Source organism: Phocoena phocoena, chromosome 2 (assembly GCF_963924675.1).
Source record: "Phocoena phocoena chromosome 2, mPhoPho1.1, whole genome shotgun sequence".
Classification (NCBI taxonomy): Eukaryota; Metazoa; Chordata; class Mammalia; order Artiodactyla; family Phocoenidae; genus Phocoena; species Phocoena phocoena.
Window position 1 is genome coordinate 117,785,531 of NC_089220.1, and position 25,974 is coordinate 117,811,504.

The window sequence follows — 25,974 nt, forward strand, 5'->3', positions numbered from 1 at the left end:
CTGAAATGAAATACTTAGGTGTAACTCTAAGAAAATATAAACAGATCTATAAGTGGAAAACTATAAAACATTGTTTTAAGAAAAACAAATCAAAGAAGATCTAAATAAATGGAGAAATATTCTGTGTTCATGTGTTGTGTGTTCATTGAGCCTTCTGTGTTGGAAGGCTCAATATTATTAAAATGTCAAATTTTTCCAGTTCAATCTATAGATACAACATGACCCCAGTCAAAACCCTACCAAGCTATTTTGTAGATATCAACATTCTGATTCTAAAGTTTTAATGGAAAACAAAAGACCTAGGGTAGCTAACACAGTACTGAAAATGAACAAAGTTGGAGTACTCACACCACCCGATTTCAAGACTTAATGTTAGGCTACAGTAATCAAGACAATGGTATGAGCAAAAGAATAGACCCACAGATTAATAGAACAGAAAGGGAGTACAAAATAAATCGGCACAATATCGTCAACCGATTTTTGACAAAAGAGCAAAGGTAGTTCAGTGGAGAAAGGATAGTCTTTTCAATAAATGGTGCTGGAACAATTGGATATCCCTGTGAAAAAGAAGTGAACTCAGACACAGACCTTACAATTTACACAATAATTAACTCAGAATGGATCATAGACCTAAATGTAAAATGCAAAACGGAAACAGTTATTAAAGAAAACATAGGAGAAAATCTATATGACCTTGGGTTTGGCAATGAGTTTTAAAATACATTAGTAACACAATCCATGCAAGAAAAAAATGGATAAGGGGCTTAGTTAAAATAGAAAACTGTTCAATGCAAGACATTAGTAAGACAATGAAAAGCCACAGACGGGGAGAAAATATTTGCAAAACACATCTGATAAAGAACTTGTATCCAAAATACATAAAGAAGTCTTAAAACTCAACAGTAAGAAAATAATCAACCCAATTTAAAAATGAGCAAAAGTTTTGAAGAGACACCTCATCAAAGAAGATATTCAGATGGCAAATAAGTATATAAAAAGATGTTCAGCACCACGTTATTACTGAATTGCAAGTTGAAACGATAGTGAGATACCATTACATACATGTTAGAATGGCTAAAATCCAAAACACTGACAAGACCAGATTATGGCAAGGATGTGGAGCAATTAGAACTTTCATGCATTGCTAGTGGGAATGCAAAATGGTACAGCCACTTTGGAAAACAGTGTGACAGTTCTTACAAAATGTGACTTACCATCCAAATCAGCAAGCATGCTCCCAGGTACTTACCCAACTAATTTGAAAACTTATATCCACCAAACCTGCACACAGACATTTATAGCAGCTTTATTCATAATCTCCCCAAACTGGAAGCAGCCAAGATATCCTTCAGTAGGTGAAGGGATAAACACCCATACAATGGAATATTATTCAGTGATAAAAAGAATAAAACTATTAGACCATGAAAAGACATAAATGAATCTTAAATATTGCCCACTTATAGAAACCAGTCTGAAAATGCCACATACTATGTGAGTCCAGTTATATGACATTCTGGAAAAAAGCAAAAAAATAGAGTCAGTGAAAAGATCCGTAGTTGCCAGGAGCCTGGGGGAGCAGGGAGTTAGGGGAAGGTGAAGCCCAGGGGCTTTTTTAGGGTACTAAAACTATTTTGTATTATACTGTAATGGTGGATATAAGACATTAAGCATTTGCCAAAATCTATAGAACTTAATGACAGAAAGAGTGGACCTTAACACAGGGGTCCCCAATCCCCGGGCCATGGGCCGGTACCAGTCCGTGGCCTGTTAGGAACCAGGCTGCACCAGCAGAAGGTGAGCCGTGGGCGAGCAAGCGACGCTTCATCTGTATTTACAGCCTCTGCCCATCGCTCGCATTACTGCCTCAGCTCTGCCTCCTGTCAGATCAGCTGCCGCATTAGGTTCTCACAGGAGCACAAACGCTGCTGTGAACTGCGCATGCGAGGGATCTAGGTTGTGCGCTCCTTATGAGAATCTAACGCTTTGATGATCTGAGGTGGAGCTGAGGCAGTGATGCTAGCGCTGGGGAGTGGCTGCAAATACAGATTATCATTAGCAGAGAGGTTTGACTGCACAGAGACCATAATAAATCAGTTGCAGACCCATATCAAAACTCTGTCAATGAGTGGCAAGTGACAATTAAGCTGCATCTGGTGTCAGGCTTTATAGTGGCAAGTGAGTTGATGCAACTGTACAGCTGCATCTGGTGGCAGGCTTTAAGTCAGAATCTGACACTTATTTTGGTCCGTGCATGGCCCACCCATTATTTTATTTACCACTTTTGTCCGTGCCTCTTTCCTGCACTGCGCACTTGTCTCAGTCACAGTTTTGGTAAGCCCACAAGCTAACCCTAGCTAAAATGAGTAAAAAGCAAACGTTGCTGGAGAGCTTCTTTGAAAAGGGGGAAAGACCCAATGATGAGACAGCAGAAGACTCAAAGACTATCAACAAAAAGAAAGCTGCATTTAAAAGAAAATACCAAGAGTTCTACTTAAACTATGGGTTCATTGCAACAGGTGATTCACATTCTCCAAGACTGCTTTGTATAATATGTGGCGACCGACTATCCAACAAAGCCATGAAACCTTCAAAACTGCTCACCTATCTCAGCTTTCAAAAGAGTTTGAGCATTACTTCCCAACCACAAACGACCCCCGAACTGGGAAGGAATGGATCCGCAACCCATCTGTGAATAAGCCGGGTGAATCGACTTTGTCTGTGCTAGAAGAGGATCATCAACTGCTTGAGATCGCAAATGACAGTGGCCTTAAAAGTATGTTTGAGACAACTTCAAATCTCCATACGTTCTGGATTAAAGTCAAGGCGGAGTATCCTGAGATTGCTACAAAAGCACTGAAAAGCCTGCTTCCATTTCCGACATCCTATCTTTGTGAAGCAGGGTTTTCTGCAGTGACAGCAACCAAAACGAGATTACAGAGTAGACTGGACATAAGCAACACCCTTCGGGTATCACTGTCCCCTGTGACCCCCAGATGGGACCATCTAGTTGCAGGAAAATAAACTCAGGGCTCCCACTGATTCTGTATTATGTTGAGTTGTATAATTATTTCATTATATATTCAGTGTAATAATAATAGAAATAAAGTGCACAATAACTGTAATGTGCTTGAATCATCCCGAAACCATCCCCCACCCCACCCCACCCCCAGTCCATGGAAAAATTGTCTTCCACAAAACTGGTTCTTGGTGCCAAAAAGGTTGGAGACTTCTACCTTAACATATAGGAATCTTTTAAACCTCATTTAAAACCTCAGGGATTCCAGGATGAAATATAAAATGTGACAAAAGACTCTAAATATATTACAAATAAATGAAACCATCTTACTGAAGGGGGTGGCAGAATAAGGTGCTGACCTAAGTAATTTTGGAAATGAGTGGAATCTATAAGACTAAAAGGCAAAAGGAACTGTATACAAAAGGACTGTACTCTAGTTGATAAAGTTGTATTCCATAAGGGGCAGGGTATGGGTTAAGAATTCTGAAACTAATATACATGTATTGGTGGAAGTCAGGTTTCTCACTGTTATAGTGTACAAGTAAGCAAGGAGAAGAGACTAGAATCATCCATGTGGTAATGGAGTAGAGCTGGAGACAGTATGAATTCATGTTAGCTTAATACAGATACAGGTGGTTACATATAGAAATGTTTATACAGGCATACCTTGTTTATTGCATTTCACAGATATTGCTTTTTCTACAAATTGAAGGTTTGTGGCAACCCTGCATAAAACAAGTCTGTGGGTGCCATTTTTCCAACAGCATTTGCTCATTTCATGTCCCTCTGGTACATTTTGGTAATTCTCAATATATTTTAAATCCTCCACCAGTAAAAGGATTATGACTCACTGAAGGTCCAGATGATGGTTAGCATTTTTTAGCAATAAAATATTTTTAAAATTAAGGTATGGGGCTTCCCTGGTGGCACAGTGGTTGAGAGTCCGCCTGCCGATGCAGGGGACACAGGTTCGTGCCCCGGTCCGGGAAGATCCCATATGCCGCGGAGCGGCTGGGCCCGTGAGCCATGGCCGCTGAGCCTGTGCGTCCGGAGCCTGTCCTCCGCAACGGGAGAGGCCACAACAGTGAGAGGCCCGTGTACTGCAAAAAAAAAAAAAAAAAAAATTAAGGTATGTACATCGTTTTTTAGATATAATGCTTTTGTGCATTTAATAGACTACAGCGTAGTGTAAACATAACTTTTATGTGCACTTGAAAACAAAAAAATTTGTGACTGTTGTGATATTTGCTTTATTGCAGTGTTCTGGAACTGAACCTACAATATCTCTGAGGTATGCCTGTAGATATATGTCTATGTATACATATATACGTAGACATATATCTACATCTAATTGCTCTGTCAGCTGAGAGGGCCTAGAAGCAATGAAACCCCAGTAGCAGTGACCACACCTAGTGTGCAAAGTTTGGTTTCTAATACCATTCTCCAATAGGAGGAATCGGCTTCTTGGAGAAGTGGCTGATTCTTGCAGTTGGGCAGGAAATATACAAGATGAGCCTGGAGCATCTTGCAGTGCCAAAAAATAAAATAAAACATGATAACAGGAGTATGCCAAAGGGACAAAAGAGCCAACTGAAAGATCTCCCAATGACCAAAGCTATAACAGTTTGAGCAACAAAATACATAAAGTAATATTAGGTTAAAACCCTAAGTATAAAGTAAATATCGATGAGTCCATACTGATATAAACAAATGATTGATGTTGACTTTGGAGGAAAAAATGCAAATCTCCCATATAGAAGAATTGCAAATAATTTGTTTAGCTACCCCACCCTCAACGAAGTGAGACATAACTCCCCAACTCCTTAAGTTGAGCTGCTCATAGTGACTTTTCTCCAAAGAGAACAGTGTGGAAAGGGTAACGATATAGTGCCGAAACCTGACAAACTCTAATGCCAGGTGATCGAGGTCAACGTCAACAATGATAAGTCTTGTTGATAGTATGTGCCCCTGGTATGATATCATACACATGACACTTTATCTGTATGGTACTCAAATGCATTATCCCAGTCTAACCATGAGAAGGCAAATCACAGTTCTACAGAATATCTGACAAATGATCCTCAAAACTGTAGACTTCATTGTAGTAGGTTGAATGGTGATGACCCTCAAAAGATGTGTCCATGTCCTAACCTTCAGAACCTATGAATGTGACTTTATTTGGAAAAAGAGTCTTTGCAGATGTATTTAAGGTAAGGACTTTAAAATGAGATCATCCCAGATTATCTGGGTGGATTGTAAATCAAATGGTGTGTCCTTATAAGACACAGAAAAAAAGACAGACACAGAGAAGACAGAGGCAGAGACTGGAGTGAGTCAGCCACAAACCAAGGGATGCCTTTAAGCTACCAGAGGTAGAAGAGGCATGGAATGATTTTTCCTGAAGGCCTTCAGAGGCCCTGATAGCTTGATTTCAGGCTTATGGCCTCAAAAACTGTAAGAGAATAAATTTCTCTTTTTTTAAGATGTCAAGTTTATGGTAATTTGTTACAGCAGTCACAGGAAACTAATACAGTCATTAAAGACAAGAAAAGTTTGAGAAACTGTCACAACCAAGGGTAGCCTAAGGAGATGTAACTACTAAATGTAATACGTTATCTTGGATGGGATCCTGAAACAGAAAATGGATGTTGGAGGAAAACTGAGGATATCTGAATAAAGTATGGACTTTAGTTAATAATATTTATATGGGTTCATTAATTCTGACAAGTGTATCATACTAATATAGGATGTTAATAAGGGAAACTTGGTGGAGGACACATGGGAACTCTCTACTGTCTTCATAATTTGTCTACATATCTAAAGCTGTTCTAAAATAAAAGATGTATTAAGAAAAGGAAGAGGTACCTTTCCAGGGAATAAAATGAACCCAGAATATTCTACTCCCAGAGCAAGTGTCTCCTTACTGTTGTAATTATGAGCTGGGGGAAGTTTGCCTATTAACAGGACTCTTCTATTTCTTAAACAGAGCATGTAGTCAGCCTTGCCATTCAAGGCAGATGAGGTCACTGGGGAGACAGACCTATCCAGCTACAGAGGGAATCAGTGCAAGTCACCCATTCTAAACAAAGTAGCCCTTTGGCTTTCTTATTGCTGTCCTTTCCTTCCTGAATAATTCAGTCTAGAAGTCATCAGACAGGGCCTGAGAAGGTAGGTGTTTGTGGTAGGGCTGCTTGGAGAAATAGCTGATTCTAGGGCTAGGGTAGAGAAAGAACATGACAAGATATGCTGGACACATCATCCTGTACCAGAAAGTAGGGTATTGTTCACAGAATGAGGGGTTGTATCTGAAGGAAATGGAAGTCACCTTGAAGTAGCACCTGCTGGCCAATTTTTGAACATATTGAGCCTCAAAATAATACTCATTATCAAATTATAGCCTGTTGAATAAAATAGAAATTTGTAGTCATGGAGTAAATTAATGGAGAGAAGAAAATGAATTATGGTATTAGAAAAATCACAGTTTGAGAACTGGTATAGTATAATCAGTTTGTTCAGTACTTCTACCAAAAATGCATAACCTAAGTCTAACCTTGAGGAAACATCAGAGAATTCCAAAAGGAGAGACTGTCTACAAGATACCTGGCCTATAACTTTCAAATTTTTAAAGTTTATGAAAGTCAAGGAAAAAGTTTAAAACTATTCCATATTTAGACAATACAGAAACATGAAAATTAAATGCAACTCATGATACTAGATCTGATCCCTTTGCTACAAAAGACAGTGCAATCTAAATGTCCATCAGCAGAGGAATGGATAAAGAAGATGTGGTACATATATACAATGGACTATTACTCAGCCATAAAAAGGAACGAAATTGGGTCATATGTAGAGACATGGATGGACCTAGAGACTGTCATACAGAGTGAAGCAAGTAGGAAAGAGAAAAAAAGATCTTACGTTAACGCATATATGTGGAATCTGAAAAAAATGGTATAGACGATCTTATTTACAAAGCAGAAATAGAAACATAGAGAACAAACATATGGATTCCAAGGGGGAAGAGGGGGGGATGAATTGGGAGATTGGGATTGACATATATACACTGTTGATACTATGTATAAAATAGATAACTAATGAGAACATACTGTATAGCACAGGGAACTCTACTCAATGCTCTGTGGTGACCTAAATGAGAAGGAAATCCAAAAAAGAGGGGATACATGTATACGTATAGCTGATTCACTTTGCTGTACAGTATAAACTAACAAAATATTGTAAAGCAACTATACTCCAAAATTTTAAAAAAAAGACATTAATGGGATGATTGGTGAAACTTCAGTAGGGAAGATAGATTACAAGGTGGTAACATATCATTAATTTGTTGATTTTGATGATTGTATCATGGATATTTGGGAGACTATCTTTATTGGAGGAATTATAAACCTAAGTTTTCAGGGATGATGGGACATAATGTCAGCAACTCTCAAATGGTTCAGAAAAAAATGTTCTTCATACTGTTTTTGAAATTTTCTGAAATTTTAAAAAAATTGTCTTTAAAAACTTGATAAAAGACAATGTGGGTTAAGAGGATTAGAGGAGGAATTTATTCAGAATAGCTCTGATCAATTAAAGATTTCCAGACCTTGAGGAAAATTGCAGACATTAAAGGAAATACTAAGATGATCAGGTATCAATTGTAGAAGTAAGAGCTCATGGAGAGAATTTTTTGTAAGAAAAAAAATTTATAAATTGCCTTGGAAACTTTATATTGAATGCATTTTGGTAGTTAAAGCTTTTCATTGGCCTTCCTCATTACCAAGGGAGGGAGTGGAAGTTTAGCTTCCTGCTGGGTCCCGCTGGCACAGGAGTTAGGGAAGGAGGGGAATCGACGTGCCACCTAGCACCACTTTGTGCTGTCGTGTTCTGCCTAGGTGCTGTCCAGGAGAATGGAAGTTTAACTTCCAGTGGGCCCTGCTAAAACCAGGGAAACACAGAGGAGGGACAGTTTTTTGGAGGTAAGGAAAAAACATTGACTGAGGAGAAGCTACCAGTGATGAAGAAAAGAATGAAAATTTGAGGTAGAATTGATAGAATAATTTGGACTATACCATTCTGCTATCCTAAACCATGATCCTTGATATCTGAGGCATGTGGTTTCCTATTACGCAGTTTGAATTAAGAGTTTTAAGAAAGAATAATTTTTAAAGGACCATTTAATCCATTATATTCCACCCAGCAATCAGCCTAGGTAAGAAATATGATACAGGACAATTACTGGGTCTCCTTAAAGTTGGAATTAAAGATAACAAACAAAAGAAACCATAGGACTTTTTCCATTAATAATAAAAATGGTCAGAGGGCAAATTTCTGTGACTTGACCTGAAATACTGTGATTTTTATTCCCCCCAAATTGCTGAAAATGTTTATTCTCTCTTATGTTGCTAGTTCAATATGTAATCAACATGTAAACCAACAATACATCTTTGTTCCATATTTGTCTAGTTTAAAATGCTAGAATATCTGACAGCAGTACAGTTGTTAGACTATTTTAAAATGGCTGAGTTTTCCTAAAAACTTTAAATTGAAAACCTAAAATGTAATAAAAATAGCTACCTCCTTGGAAACCATGTGTTTAACAGTACCTGAAAATTTTAAAAATATAGTGCTTATGTTCTTTGGATGATTGAAGTCCCTGGAGTATAGTAGGTTCAATGAATGTTGAATAATCTAAAAAGATTGGCATTAATTTCTCATTGAGAAAGAAGAAATGTCTTACCCATATTATTCAGTTCTTGTTTTCTACTCAGTAAAGAATTTAGGATGTGATATAAATGGAAGGTATTCATGTTAATCTTTAATGGAAATCACGTAGAGGGAAAAAACCTAATCATTAAACAGCAAGATCAGTTTCATTTTCTTTGCCACAATTTTAAAAAATGTAGCATACAGCATAGCTGCAGTGATACTGCCCATTTTCAAAGAGACTTCTAAAATCTATTACCATTTAAAAACCTCTGGGATGTCCCTGGTGGCTCAGTGGTTAAGAATCCACCTGCCAGTGCAGAGGACACGGGTTCGAGCCCTCCGGGAAGATCCCACATACCACGGAGCAACTAAGCCCGTGTGCCACAACTACTGACCCTGCACTCTAGAGCCTGCAAGGCACAACTACTGAGCCTGCGTGCCACAACTACTGAAGCCGGCACACCTAGAGCCCGTGCTCTGCAACAAGAGAAGCCACCGCAATGAGAAGCCCACGCACCGCAATGAAGAGTAGCCCCCGCTCACCTCAACTAGAGAAAAGCCACGCACAGCAACAAAGACCCAACACAGCCAAAAAAAATGAATAAATAAATTTTAAAAATATTTAAAAACCTATGTTACTAAATCTACTGTGCTGCCAGTGGCTGGTGGCAAACTAGAATGATTGACGTGGTATATTGCCTAGTTTACTTTCTTAGGTCATAGCAGAAATCCTTTCCAGCGCATAGTTTTTTTTATATTGTTATGTCCCTGTGGCTGCCAGAAAAATAGAAAATTCTGCCTGTTTATAGCAGAATTCCTTCTTTGCAAGCAGTTTTCTTTTTCCTCAAGCTATCCTCATCCTCCCCAGCCCTACCCCAAGCCAATATTATGAGAAGATTGGTATATTTGAGCTTGTACATCTGAAATCTCTCTGCAGTCGGCTCATTCAGGTGCACAAATATCTTGGTTATAGGAAATGACAGTCATGTCATGTAATAATTTCCTGTAGGAGCTGAAATATAGCAAAATAGGGCAGTGTGAAATGTAAGGAAGAATATGGCAGAGAAGTTTTTCTGTTTTACAAGAGAAAGACTCCTTTATCTTAGGACAATCATCGAAGTACCCAAAGGAAAAGAGGCAGCAAGTACTCTTAAGCTACATTTTCTTCGAGGATTCTTTGTGATTTTCAGCTAGATTACCTGCTTTAAATATCCTGCAGTTGTCCTGGTTTGTAATTAGGATATTGGTAAGCAAAATTTTTGTGCAAAACTCCAAAGGGAACCTATAATCTGTCATAAATTTTGTTTTTATTTAAAGGCGTAGATGAAAAAGAGAGGGTAACTTTAAAAAATTAATATTTCTTAATAAATCAGCAACTAAATAGGGTTTTTAAAAATATCTGAACTAAAGAGCCATTTTTTCCTTTAATAATCTAAATTCAGTCCATTTGTTTTCCTTACAGATATTAATTATCTGGAACTTAGCATAGGCAGAAAAATAAGGGCCAGGAGTAACTGAAATTTTTAGTATACCTGTTTTATTAATGCTACTGGTTATTTGTTTATCCATTACAATTTACAAAGTATATATTCTTAGAACCCACTGACTTACGTAGTTTGTAAAGCAGTATCACTGGGACTTTTGAGGTAAAAATGTAGTACATTTCTTCTTTTTTCATCCTGTCCTCAGATTTCATGTGCCTACAGATTTTAAAGAGTTGCTGAGACATCTTATTGCACTAAGAGAATCCCGCGAGAAATATTTTCACCTGCTTGACCGGGACTATTGACAGAGTGATTGAATTTCTCCAAGGAGGATGAGCTTGTGTGTTAGCTGAAGTGACACATGCTTTAGGGACACAGCAGTCACAGGTGTTAGAAACACATTCCTTTCTGGTCTTGTAAACAGAAGTGTATAAGAACATACATTTTTCATTTGCAGCTTAGAGTGAGTTTGAAATTAGAATTTTTACTTCACTTACCATTTAAAGCAGTGAAAATGTTGATTTTAAGTAGCTTCTGTGAAATATGTGCTTTTTCCTGTGAATGGCAGAAGTATACTTCCCCATAACATCCATCAAGTCAGCTGCTCCAAGGAGCATTCACATTCTGTGTGTACCCTGAATTTTAACAGATGCAAGTCATACTAAACTCTTCCAAATTCAATTTGATATTCTAACTGGGGATGACAGTGGAACACAGTCTGGACCTTTCAGATCTGCAGTTTTTACAGCTGATTTCTTCTGATTAAGGCCAATTTTGTCTATTTTAGTCTAGGCTGGAATTTTGATCTTGATGTCAGAATATGACAGTGATCTCCTGGGGCATTCTCTCTGCTCAGTACCTGGTGCTTTGGGCCAAAGTTCAGAGTGTGTGTATGTGTGTGTATGTTTTTGTGTGTCCATTCCTACTTCTCTTCCTCTCTCTTTCCCTCCTGCGTTCCTTTCTTCCTTCCTTCTTCCCTCCCTCCCTCCCTTCCTCTTCCTTCCTTCCTTCCTTCCTCTCTTCCTTCCTTTCTTATACTGTTTTCTCCTTCCTGATGACATTTATATTTTCCTTGTTCCCCAGTGGCCCACTTACTCCTCCGTCTCCCCCATCCTCACCCTCCTTTTAATTTTTTCCATTTTTTAAAATGAGCTAAAATACATTTAGCATAAAATGTACCATCTTAACCATTTTAGATATAAAGTTAGTATTAAATACATTCATAATGTTGATGAACCATCACCACCACCCATCTCTATAACTCTTTTCATCTTGTAAAACTGAAATACCCAGTAAACAACTCCCCATTCACCTTCCCCCACCCAGCTCCTGGCAACCATCATTCTGCTTTCCAACTCTATGATTTTGACTACTTTAAGTACCTTATATAACTGGAATCATACAGTATTTGTCTTTTTGTGACTGTATTATTTCACTTAGCATAATGTCTTCAAGGTTCATCCATGTTGTAGCATGTTGCATAATACCCTTCCTTTTTAAGACTGAATGATATTCCATTGTATGTATATACCTCATTTTGTTTATGCATTTACCTGTCAATGGACACTTAGGTTGCTTTCTCATTTTTTTCTTTTGTGAGTAGTGTTGCTATGAATGTGGGTATACAAATATCTCTTCAAGACCTTGCTTTCAATTTTTTTGGGTATGTACCCAGAAGTGGAATTGCTGGATAATATTCTATTTTAATTTTTCTGGAACCACTGTACTGTTTTCCACAGCAGCTTGTATCATTTTAAGTTCCCACCAATAGTGCACAAGGGTTCCATTTTCTCCACATCCTCACCAGCCCTTGTTACTTTCTATTTTTTTTTTTAATAGTAGCCATCCTAATGGATGTGAGGTGGTATCTTACTGTAGTTTTGATTGATTTTCATTTTCTGAATAAACAGTGATGTTAAACTTCTTTACATTTCTTTTCGTGTGTATACTGGCCATTTATATGGCATCTTTGGAGAAATGTCATTTCGAGTCCTTAGCCCATTTTTGAGCTGGGTTGTTTGGTTTTTTGTTGTTGAGTTTTAGGAGTTCTCTATATATTCTGAATATTAATCCTTTATCAGATATATGATGTGCAGATATGAAGATACGTTCTCCCACTCTGAGACTTGTCTTTTTACTCTGTGGATAGTGTCTTTTGATGCACAAAATTTAAAAATTTTCATGAATTCCAACTTGTTTATTTTTTCTTTGGTTGCCTGTGCTTTTGGTGTTATGTCAAGAAATCACTGCAAAATCCAATGTTATGAAGCTTTTGCTTTATCTTTTCTTCTATGAGTTTTACAGTTTTAGGTTTTACATTTAGGTCTTTGGTCCATTTTGAGTTCATTTTTGTATATGGTGTTAGGTAAGGGTCCAACATCATTCTTTGGCATGTGGATATCCAGTTTTCCCAGCACCATTTGTTGAAAAGATTGTCCTTTCCCCATTGAATTATCTTGGCACCCTTGTCAAAAATCATTTGACCATATATACAAAGGTTTATATCTGGGCTCTTTATTGTGTTCCATTGCTCTTTTTGTCTTGTTTTAATGCTAGTACCATACTAGCACTGTAATAAATTTTAAAACCAGGAAGTATAAGTCCTCTAGCTTTGTTCTTCTTTTTCAAGATTGTTTTGGCTCTTCAGAGTCCCTTGAGATCTCATATGAATTTTAGGATGACTTTTTCTATTTCTGCAAAAAATGTCATTGAGATATTGATAGGGATTGCATTGAATCTATAGATTGCTTTTTGGGTTTTTTTGTTTGTTTGTAATAAATTTATTTATTTATTTATTTTTGGCTGCTTTGGGTCTTCGTTGCTGCGCGTGGGCTTTTCTCTAGCTGTGGTGAGTGGGGGCTACTCTTCGTTGAGGTGCGTGGGTTTGTTTTTGCAGTGGCTTCTCTTGTTATGGAGCATGGGCTCTAGGCGCATGGGCTTTGGTAGTTGTGGCACATGGGCTCAGTAGTTGTGGCTCGCGGGTTCTAGAGTGCAGGCTCGGTAGTTTTGGCGCACGGGCTTAGTTGCTCCCAGGCATGTGGAATCTTCCTGGACCAGAGCTTGAACCTGTGTCCCCTGCATTGGCAGGCGGATTCTTAACCACTGCACCACCAGGGGAAGTCCCAGATTGCTTTTTGGATGTCCATTCTAACACAACTAACTTTTCCAATCCATTAAGATGGAATGTGTTTCCATTGATTTAGTTATTTCTTAATTTTGTTCAATAATGTTTTTTGTAGTTTTCAGTGTACAAATGTTTCATCTCTTTGGTTAATTCCTAAGTATTTTATTCCTTTTGATGTTATCATAAATGGAATTGTTTTTGTATTTTTCTTTTCAGATTGTTCATTGTCAGTTTATAGAAATGCAACAGATTTTTGTGTTGCCATTTATTTCTTTTTCTTGCCTAAATTACTCTAGCTAGAACTTCCAGTACTGTGTTGAATAGAAGTGGCAAAAGCTGGTATCCTTCACTTATTCATGATCTTAGAGGAAAAACTTTCAGTCTTTCACCATTGAGTATGATGTTCCCTGTGAGTTATTTTATATATGATTTTTGTTATGTTGAGGTTAATATTTCCTTCCATTTTTAGTTTGTTAAGTGTTTTTATCATGAAAGGGTGTTGAATTCTGTCAAATGCTTTTTCTGCATCAGTTGAGATGATCATATGTTTTTTTCCCTTCATTCTATTAATGTGGTGTATTACATCGAGCAGTTGTCATATGTTGAACCATCCTTGTGTTTTAGGAATAAATTCCACTTGGTCATGATGTATCATCCGATTAATATGAACTTGGTTTGCTGTTTTGTGGACGATATTTGCTTCAGTGTTCTTAAGAGATATTGGTGTGTGGTTTTCTCTTTTGTAGTGTCTTTGGCTTTGGTATCAGGGTACTGCTGGCCTCATAGAATGAGTTTGGAAGTATTCCCTCCTCTTCAATTTTTGCGAAGAGTTTGAAAAGGACTAGTATTAGTTCTTCGTTAAATGTTTGGTAGATTTCAGCAGTGAAGCCATCAGGTACAGGGCTTTTGTTTTGGGAGAATTTTTAAATTACTGATTCAATCTCCATACTAGTTATAGGTCTACTCATATTTTCTATTTCTTTGTGATTCAGTCTTGGTAGGTTTTGTATTTCTAGGAATTTGTCCATTTCAGGTAGGTTATCCAATTTGTTTGCATACAAATGTTCATAGTACTCTTTTATAATCCCTTTTATTTCTGTGTAGTTGGTACTAATGTCCCCACTTCCAATTCTGATTGTAGTAATTTGAGTCTTCTCTCTTTTTTTCTTCGTTCATCTAGCTAAATGTTTGTCAGTTTTGTTGATCTTTTTAAAGAAGCAACTTTTGGGTTCATTGATTTTTCTGTGTTCTTTTTCTCTACTTCATTTATCTCTGCTCTAATCTTTATTATTTCCTTCTTTCTGCTAAATTTGGGTTAAGTTTGTTCTTCTTTTTCTAGTTCCTTAAGTTGTAAAGTTAAGTTGTTAATTTGAGATCTTTTCTGTTTTTTAATGTAAGCATTTATAGCTATGAAATTTCCCTGCATTCCATAAATTTGGGTATGTTTTGCTTTCATTTTCATTCATCCCTAAGGATTTTCTAATTTCCCATGTGATTTCTTCTTTGATCCGTTGGTTGTTGAAAAGTGTGTTGTTTAATTTCCACAAATTTGTGGATTTTCCAGTTTCACTTTTGTTGTTGGTTTCTAAGTTCATCTTGTTGTGGTCAGAAAAGATATTTTGTATGATATTTATCTTCCTAAGTCTGTTGAGACTTAATTTGTGGCCTAAAATATGGTCTGTCCTGGAAAATGTCCCATGTACACTTGAGAAGAATGTGTTTGTGTATTCTGTTGTTGGGTAGAGCGTTCTGTATTTGTCTGTTAGATCTAGTTGGTTTATTATGTTAAATCCTCTGTTTCCTTACTTCCATCTGGTCGTTCTGTCCATTATTGTGAGTGGGATATTGAAGTTTCCAACTATTATTGTAGAATTGTCTATTTCACCTTTCAATTTTGTCGATTTTTGCTTCATATATTTTGATGGTCTGTCAGTAGGTGGGTTAACATTCATAATTGTTATATCTTCTTGCTGTATTGAACCTTTTATTAATATATGATATCCTCTTTTTTAATGAGAGAAAATGAGTATTTTAAAGAACAATGAATCTTTAATATACTTCCTCCTTCATTTACAAAGTTAAATATTTTAAATAGTTCCTCATTGTAAACATATCACTTATAACTTTTATTTTTACAAACATTGACAAATAATTTATTGCTTATATCAGGTACTTCTAAATTCTTATTGGAGAAGCATTCCCTGTTGAAGTTTTAGCTGATAAAGCTATGTATGCACATAAAACAGAAAGAGAAGCCTTGTGTTTCTCCCTGTTTAAAAACAAGAATCAAAGTAGTTGAAACTGGGTAGTTAACAGCTGTAAAACATAAACTCATTCTTACCATTCTAACATTTACGTCACTTACTGAAATAGATGTTCCTCCTGTGGGCATAATTGTACAGTAAGAAGTCTGATCCACTCTTAGAATTTTTCAGTTCTGTTTATGACCTAATGAGGCTTTATGCAGTGCTCTGCTGGAATTTACTGGCCTGTGTCTTGGTGCAGTTTTTTGTAGTAAGATGAGTCAGTTTCCAGTATTAAATAATTCCATGGTAACCTACACAGAGAATAGTTTCTGCTTAAATGAATCAGGAAATGGTAAGCCTTTAGTAATAAGGTTAAGTAAGGTATTTGAGTGTTTGAGAAGTGAGAGTTAATTAAACAGACTTGACAGAAGACTGTTTTTCTTCACAGCAGCTGTTGTCTCCAAATCCAATAAAAGTGAAGATGCATCAGTTCTTACTATAATATTCTGTGGAGACTTTATTGATTTAGAACTGTCATTTTTCTCTTCTTTAGTATTGGCCTGTGTTTTTTGTTATATATATGCAATGCTTATTTTAATATAACATTCTCACATATGAGGAAATATACAGCTTAATAAAAGCCTGGAAACCAGGCCACTGAGGTTATCATTTATCAGAAATAGTTCTGACCACCAGTGTTGCCTGTATGTATGAACTATAAGGTCACCTTGAGGCGTATTCTTTATCACCTCAGTCAGGGTTATTAAAGCCAGAGGAAAATTAGTATTCAATGTTTCTACTGTTTTAAGTCTCACTTGACTTAACTTAAAAGTGCTTTAGGACCTTGGCATACTTTAGTGCTGTTCATATTTACTGGTAGCAATTATTAATTGATGAATTGGGATTTGATGTCATCTGTTCTGTGTTAACCAGTTTATTTTGTTTTTCATATCCTGCTTTGCAAATTGTATGTATTATATAATTGCATTGAGACACCAATTTTATTTTATAAAGCATTCTTTCTTTAATAGGTGTAAATGTAAGGTACAGTTATTAGTTTACTTCCCTATAGTCATGAAAGAACCGGGGCAAGTCCAGAATCTCATCTACCCATGGACTAATGCCCAGCATCCATACCAGATATTGATAGTGTTTTAAGTTTCAATTGATATTATTGGTGTGCCAGATGGTAAATAACTCTATGCATACTACGTAAGAACTGTAAGATTCCTCTCAAGACTTAACAGAACCATTATTTTTATAATGCATGTGTTTATAGTGTTTTATATATTTTAGTGTGCATTCATATTATTTATATTTACTTATCCTGAGAACAACCCTAGGAAATAAACATTATTTTTTAGGTAAACTGAGGTTCATCAAGATTGGGTGTTTTGCTTGGACAAAAATTCAGGTCTCTTGACTTCTTATTAATCCTCTGGTACTCTACAGAGAGAGCGATAATTGTAAAATATTTCATGATTATAGATGTCAAACTACTGTAATACTAATAATCTCTTATTTGTATAGCACTGGTAATTTTTAGAGCACCTTTTATTATATTATTTAACAAAAAAGAAAATTAGGAAAGCAGAGTTTGTGTTATGATACTTGCCACTGTTTCCTTTATTAGACTCATACATTCATTAATTACAAAGAACCTCTATTGGTTGCTAAAGTAAAATTGTCTCTGCCCTCAAGGGGATCAGGCCATTAAGGCACTGTTGGACAGCCATAGACAATGTGATATAAGCTGAGTTTCCTGAGGGCACTGAAAAAAGCTTTTGTTTTTTCTATTGAAGAGGTAAAGGTGTGACTGACACTGTCCTTTTTCTTGCCTTGAATGCAGAGGTAATGCCTGCATCTATAGCAAACAGCTTTGAAGCAGCAAATCAACACAATTAATGGAGCAAAAAGATAGAAAGAGCCTTGGTCTTCTTGAGCCTCGATACCAACCCTTGACTACCTATCTCTGGACTTCTTATGTGGGAGGAAAAAATTAGTACCCTATTTGTTTAAGTCACACATAAGTCAGGTTTTCGATTACTTGTAGACAAATTCTCTCCCTCCCTCCCTCCCACCTTCCCTTCTTCCCTCCCCCTTCCTCCCCCCACCCCCACCCTAAATTTTGTAGCTTTCCTTTAATGGACATTTAACATACACACTGTGGTACACAGTGGTATAATGAATCCCCGTCACCACCTAACTATAATAGTAATTGGCCAACCTTGTGCATTCTCGTACTTTCTCTGTTAATAATTAGAACTTAACTTAAGGAATTCTGTAATAGAAGTATGTGAAAATACTGTGGAAGAACAGGCAAGACTGACTAACTTGGCCTGAGGTGGAGATAGAGGCTTATCAGGAAAGACTTCACAGAGGAGGTACCATCAGCAGAAGCCTTAAGGGCAAGTAGAAAATGGAAGAAAGAAGATTGCTAGTGAAATTTATAGCATGCATAAAGGGCCTTTAAAAAGTATGATATATTCAAATAATGGGAAATAAATTATCATGGCTAGAATATACAGTTTATCAGAGAAGCGTGTCAGTAGGTGAGTCTAAAAAGATGGTTTGGTGTCAAGTCATAAAAGAATGTGTATACCATACCAAGAAGTCTCAAGCTCATCTTATAGGTACAAGAGAGTGTAATTAGGTTTGGAAAAATAACACTGACAATAATATCACCTGTGATTCTGGGGTAGAAGATAGAGAGGGAAGACAGTAAACTGTGCCAGTGGTCCATATGATAGAAAAGCATTTAGTGATAACTGTAGTGGGGTTGGGCAGGGGGAGATAACTTTAAGAGATATTTCAGAGGAAGAATCAACATGATTTACTCCCTGGCTAGGGTGGAGAAGGGAGTCAGAGTCACAATGAGTAGATGAGATGGTGCTATTATTGGAGAAGTAATATAGCAGAAGACAGGTTTAGGGTAGGTGCAGAAGATGAGCTTGGTCTTTTAAGTTTGAAGTGCTGGTAGGACATTCAGGTAGATGTATCTGGTATGCCAAAAGGAAATATAGGACTGGACCTTAGGGGAGTCTCAAACCAGAGAGTCCCATAACTTGTCTTTCCTGCCAGATGTCGTATATCACATCGTTCATATGTGTGTGTACATATACACACACACATATGTATATATATATACACATTTGATCCTCATTATTCATGGATTCCATATTTGCAAATTCACTTACTTGCTAAGATTTAAACTCCCAAATCAGTAATTGTGCTTTCACAATCATTTGCAGACATAGGCAGAGTGGCAAAAAAATTGAGATGCCTGATGTGTACATTCTCAGCTGAGGTTGAGCAAGGTGACATCTTGCCTTCTTATTTCAACTCATGTACTATAAAGAAGCATCTTTTTTGCCATCTCCTTAGTGCCATGTTTTTCACATTTTTATGCTTTTTTGGGGAGTGATGTCACTGTTTAACGTGGCCTCCAGATATTGTGCTGAAGTACTGTGTAGTGTGCTTAAGCACAAGAAGGTTGTGATGTGCCTAATGGCGAAAGGAAGTGTGTTAGAGAAGCTTTTGTTCAGTTATGAGCTGTGCTGTTGGCTGTGAGTTCGATTTTAATGAATCAACAGTATATATTAAATAAGGTATCTCTTAACAGAAGTACACATTAAAAAAAAACCTACATATTGATAGGTTGATAAAATGTTGTAAGCAGAGGCTTGCAGGAACCTAACCCTGTGTTTCCCATTTCCTAGAAGCAGTGGAAGCACAGTATTCACCAATTCAGTGTTCACAGAAACTTTATAGAACCTAACTACCACACATAGCAAGAACCGACTGTGTGTGTATAAAATCTACTCTTTTATGAATAATCCTTACACTTGTACAGTACAGACATTAGTCCCAATGTATGCTTGAGATTATGGTCCCAAGAAATATATATCTCTTTTCTTGTTGAAAAAATAAATCCATATCAGACAAAAACAGTTTGCTCTTGCAGATGGATGATTCCATATTCCCTAAGCCAATGGTCTTTTCACAAAACAGAATATTAAAGAAATATAGGTGACATTGACTGACAGCATCTTAAATGATCATTTACAGCACACTTGAGCATAACATGTTCATCACCATCATATTGGTAGGCTGCCAGTTTCTTTTATAGCTTGATGTTTTTCTCTTTAGCAGACTTGCAATATTTTCAGTGTCTATTCTCTTAGAAAAATTTATTTTACAGTGATGTTCATGTGTGAGGGGATTTCATGATCCAAGACTAGTGTTTCTGCATTCATATCTGTCAATTTGCTTAAATACAACAGCTCAAAAGGATTTTTTTTAACCTGTTATTCATGAATGTTAGTTCATATCAGTAGGGGTGTTTTAAAATGGCAGGTATGATGTGAGAGTGAGAATCACCCATCTCTTCTGTCATAACATCAGTTTTATGTTGAAAATTAACATTCAGCTTGGTATCTCTCTTTTTACTGTCTGCAAACCTGAAAGCAGGGAATTGGCATTTACAATCAAGGACAAGAAGACATACAACTCCATGCAAATGATTTTTAAGCTCCGAAGTGCTTCTGTGCTTATTTACATATATCTGTTTTCTAAGCACCTTTCCTCTTGATATAGAAGATGTGCCTAGGGTTGTTATTATCTTATACAGCTATATTGTCAAGTATATAAAATAACAATGATACAGTGATACAGACATCCACTTAGAGATGCTTCAGTTTGGGGTGGCTGATTTAATTGTTTTATTTATTCCTCTAACGTGATCCTCTTCTGACTATTGTGTGGTTTTCTAGTTAATATATTAGGGTGAGTCTTCTCTGTTTTTACTGCAAGCAGTAGATTTTGTGTCATGAAGTATAGCTCAGGGATAACAGCATTTTTTTCCTCTTCTTATTCATGGTAGATAACCTTAATCTTCACTCTTCATATGGGAATACCTCATACATCTGTTCTTCTGTACTATGACTAGTGTATTTAAGTTTCAGGATTGATATTCTTTAATTCTGCATTCAGAAAGCAAAATATTTACAGTTGAATTCCTCTGTGAATTGGCATTAAGCTTACTATATTTTCATTTTCCCCTGCTGATTTGGAGCAACCTAATGTTCTAATATTAAAGATTATTTAATGAGATTGACTAGCCCTTGAACTAAATGAAAGAGAGAGTCTGTGTTACCTTATTCCAATTTCAGTAAACTATTGTGCCATATAGAGATATGTTATAATTTCAGGATTTTATGTAAAGTTCTTCAGTACATGCTAATTAAATGAGAGTATCTCCTCAAACTTATAAAAATGCAAGAGATTAGCTAAAAGATGAAAACATCTTTCTAAACTAATATCTCTTTAATTGAAGTAGAGGGTAGTGTCTGTAAATGGCAACTACATCATACAGTTTCAGAGAAAACTGTTTAAAAATCTTTGGTGATTTATTGGTTGTGTCTCTAAATTTTTTTATATGGATGGCTACATTCGTGAGTTTATATCTGCTGTTTACTATCCCTCCAGTCTTGTCTTACACGTCTCCTCTAAATGTGTCCATTTCCATCTCTGTTTTACTCACTCAAATACTTTAATTTCCTTTCTTCAACAATCTGAACTATTACTCCTCGTATCCCTAGATCAAGACTTTTTTCCAAAGAAACACTGAAATCCATCTCGTTGCCCTTCTCACTGGCTTGATATGTATAAATTATTTGCTGTTTGTTGTTAGTTTTCTTAGTTTCAGTTCCGTTTAACAAATATCTCCTGAGTGCCTGTTGTGATAATGCGTGAGCTTGGTGGGGGAGGGAAGTATACTCTGGAAGCTTCCCAGAGAAGATGATCTTGGACCTGAATCTTGAAGAACAAGTAAGAATTTCCTATTCATGGAAGAAGTGTAGGTTTATATCAACAAAGAGAACAGCGTGAAGCTTGACAAATAGTTCAGTATGGCCGTAGTGTGATGAAGTGGGAGATAGGAAATGAAGCTGAAGAGAGAGGCATGAGCCAGGTCATTGAGGACTTTATATGTCATACTTGGGCATTTATTTTTTGGGTGAACTTGGACTTTATTCTGTGGATAATAGATAGCTATTGAAGGGTTTGACATACTCACGGTGTGGCAAGATTTTCATTTTAGAGTAATCATTTTGGCAGGAGTATGGTAAATGATTTTGAGGTAGGGTAAGAGTAGAGGTGGGTAGACCAGTTAGATTACTGATTTAGTCATATTGAGAGATAATGCCCTGGATTTGGATACTATTAATAGGGATGAATTGAGGACATAGACATGGAAAGTGTTTAGAGTAGAAATGAATCAGACATTTAAAGTGATTGGTGAAATGTGAGATTACCGTTGGACTTTGATTTGAGTGTCTAAGTGGCTGTTAATAACTATAGCAGGGAATTTAAAGAAGGAATAGATGTTAGGAAAAGTTTTTAATGTATTTTACTATGGTACTTTCAGTTGGAAACATACAGAAGACAACAAGATATAGGAGTCTGATGCTCAGGTGAAAGGTCAGGATTAGAGGTATTCATGTGAAGGTCCTCTCAGTCCTGGTGGGAGTACAGAGAATATGGGTAGAGTATGAAGTGGGCAGAAAGCTGAGCCCTGAGGGGAAATGAAAAAGGAACCCAAGAAGGAAACTGAGAAGGAAAAAAACTCTGTGTCTTTGCCTAGTTTCCCTTGAAAGGAGAACAACTTTATCCTTTTTGTATCCTCGGTAACACCTTGAATAATATAGTATAGATACTCAGTAAATGTTTGCTAGTTATTTTGTTTAGCTGGAAAGCATCTCATTTACTTTGAGATTTTATTTAATATTTTACCCAATTCCATGACTTGACAAGAAATATTTTAAAATTCATATCATTTCATGAGCACCTACTATGTACCTAGGCACTGTGTTAAATACTTTATGCATATTATCAGATTTTATCCTTAAAATAATCCTACAACGGTAGGTTTTATTATTTCCATTTTGTTTTGAAGAACCTGAGGATAAGAAAGATTAAATGACTTGATCAACTTTTTCACATGTCCAGATTTCATTTTCTTAACCATCAATGATGATCTATTATGTGTTTAGACCAAACAACCATTTGAAAGTCAATTCTGGTTCCATTGTGATAATTACTCTGACCCAAAGGCACTGACTTATACTAAATTTTGCACTGTCAGTCTTATTTGGATGGGCATGGTAGTTGGACACCTCTCTGTTCCTGAGTGCAGTAAGGCTTTACCTAATTCTTTTTAACTTTCTGGGGGACTATTTTTTCATTATTCTGTTAGCAGTTTGCATTAGATGACTGCTAAATTGCTTAAGGTTCTAAAATCCTATAAGTCCATTATTTTGAAAAACTCAAAAACAGAGGTTGCTTAGCATCTGCTAACAGGTTTTAGAGATCTATAGGATAATGACTGTGTTTCATGACTCAGCTAAAATTATATGCAAAATTTGATGCACGTATGTGCATTTTTCTGGGCATCAATTCATAGTTTTCATCAGATTCTCATAATTGTGTATACCTCACCACTCACCCTTCACTCAAAAGATTAAGTATAGCTCTAGAAGTATTTTTGCATACTGTAATAAACTACAGTGCTTTGTGCCATCCTTTTCTGAGTAGTTTAAGTCATCTTTAACAAAGCATTGTTATTCATTGAAAGTAATTTTTGAGGTAAGGATAGTTTTTGGCTATTTAGACCTGTAGTATTTTCTAAAGTAAAACACCTCTTGGTTATTTTATCTCTTAAAAACAAGTCCATTAAATAGAATGAGTATTGGCTTATGGTAAGTACTGTCTTATAGTAAATTTTATTTTATTTTTAACATCTTTATTGGAGTATGATTGCTTTACAATGGTGTGTTAGTTTCTGCTTTATAACAAAGTGAATCAGCTATATATATACATATATCCCCATATCTCTTCCGTCTTGCGTCTCCCTCCCTCCCACCCTCCCTATCCCACCCCTGTAGGTGGTCACAAAGCACGGAGCTGATCTCCCTGTGCTATGTGGCTGCTTCCCATAGTTATCTATTTTACATTTGGTAGTATATATATGTCCATGCCACTCTCTCACTTCGTTATGGTAAATTTTAAAATGCTCAGTTTTAAAGTGTGAGTCAAATGACCTTCACTAATAAACATTCCCCACTTTGCTCTTCCTGTAGGAAAAGAATATTTGAGGTCCATTCCTCAGGAAAGAAAAGGAAGCAATGACATAATGCCTAGAGTTGGTGCCAGTTAAACTGGGTTTGTACTTTTTCTTTTCTTAATGTAACACATTTATTCTAATCTTGAATCTCTTTTTTTTTTTTCAATCTCCTGCCTTATTCCAACAGCAGAACTTATAATTTTGAACTTTGCCTTAGTATGGAAGAGACAAAGATGAATAAGATAGGCCCCTTTCTAGGTATTTGTGATGTCTGTTAATATGAATAACAGAATCATAAAAAGCTAGATAAAAGTCACATTTTCAGATAAGAAGCTTGAGAGGTCTGGTAAATTGCTCAAGGTAAAAAAGCTATTAGATAGTCAGTCAAGGATTCAAACTCAGATTTGTTGACTCCAAACCCCATTTACCTTCCATTTTGTCACACTGCTCCTCATTTTATTTAGGTTTAGTTGTACAATTGCTTATAACTGAAGTTGAGGACCAGGACCCCATATATTTAATTTAATAAATATTTATGATAAAGTAAAAGGAGAGGAAACAGTCTCTATTCTCCTAAAGCTTAGAAGATTAGAGAAGGAAACTAATATTTGTAGAGCACTTAGTATGTGCCAGACACTGTCATAGGGTCTTAACATGAGCTAGATCACTTAATTCACAACAGCCAGGTGACATACTTGGTATTATCCCTGTTTTAAAGAAACAGGAAGAGACTGAAGCTCAGAGAAATAAATTGCCTAAAATCACATAGCTAGTAAGTAACAAAAGCAGAATTAAAACTCTGTACTGTGAAAGGTTAGGTAGGATTTACATCATACCTATTGACTTAAAATTGAATATCACACAAACCAACTGAATAGCTGGACAGTTTGATCTAAGCTCCTTTTGCTATTAGTGACATTTGTAAACATTTTTAATTGGACTATTAATAGGTCATCTTCACCAGAGTAATATTCACATTTTCTTAATAAGCTTTTCATTGTAATCTGTTTGTAAAGATAATTGTTTAAGCTGTGATGAAGAGAGAGTTTGAACTCACAGAATAGTGAACAACATCACATGATAGAAAGGATGTTGAGGTAGGAGTCAGGTCTGAGTCCTTCCTACTCCCAACTTTCCTACTGACTTATGTGATCTGCCAGTCTCTTAGCCTGCTTTTGGACTCATTTTGTGAGATGAGAAGGTTGAGTTAATTGTTCCCTAAGTCTCTTAGAACTATGATATTATCCCAAGAGTAAGTAGATTTTTTAATGTGATTCATACTTAAATATCAAAGACTTTTTAGAGATGAGAAGTCTTTAGAGATCACCTAACTGAATCCTTCTATATGATAGATGAAGAAACTGAGACCCTTGCATTTGTATGACACTTTAAACATCCAAAGCTCTTTCACATACATTAATCTCATACAAGCTTCACCACAATCTTGAGGATTAAATATCATCATCATCATTGTGCAGATGAGCAATTGAATTGGTCTAGGGTCACATAGCTGAGCCTAAACTAAATGACTGACTGTCAGCCTAAAGTTTGCCATGTTTCCTTGCTTTAATGGGATTAATTACATCTTTGTGATGAAGTCCTATTGTGGGAGAAAGTGAGAATTCAATGATTTATGAAACAAATCCAAGCAGGAAAAAGAAACATTCCCTAGTATAAAAGTAGTAATGACTACAGCAGTATAAATAGCAGAAACAAAGAGGGAAGGAGGGGGGCAAAAACTAGGATCTACAAGTTGATTTAATATTTGTTTTCATTTATTCCTGGATTAGGAGTAGGTATAATTGACTTTTAGTATTTTTGTGTTTATCAATAGTGTACTATTTGAATTGTTTTATCCTCAACAAAGTATTGATAATTCATAGAGAAACCATATTTCGTAATAAAGTACTTGTAAATTGTACATGAGCTAAGGAGAACTTAAGACAGTTAATTCAAAAGGATATAAGACAAACGAACAAATTCGTGTAGGAAGCTAAATTTTACACGAAATTATTTAATTATTTCATTGCCTTTCGTGATGTGAACTGAATTTTCTTTCCTATTTCCACTCTGTAGCTGTGGAAACATTAACTGTCCCCATGCTGTGTCCTGCTGTGCAGAACAACAAATTGCTTTACCTTGGTAGCTTTCTGTAAATAATATGTATTTTTTTAATTGGAAAGAAAATTATCTTAAAACTAGAATATAGATGTTAGCAGTTATTCTTTTATAGTCTTGACCCCCAATTTTCCTTCCTTTAAAAGGAGGTGATTTTC

The 25,974-nt window shown here is 36.3% G+C and overlaps 1 protein-coding gene across 1 annotated transcript in view; it reads left to right on the forward strand.

Moving 5' to 3' along the window:
• The window catches only part of PEAK1 (pseudopodium enriched atypical kinase 1), a 296,552-nt gene that overhangs the window by 108,936 nt on the left and 161,642 nt on the right, over positions 1-25,974 (forward strand). Inside the window, exon 3 of the mRNA XM_065872332.1 lies at positions 23,715-23,796. The gene's annotated coding sequence lies outside the window, so the exon portion shown is untranslated. The remainder of the gene's footprint in view (positions 1-23,714; positions 23,797-25,974) is intronic.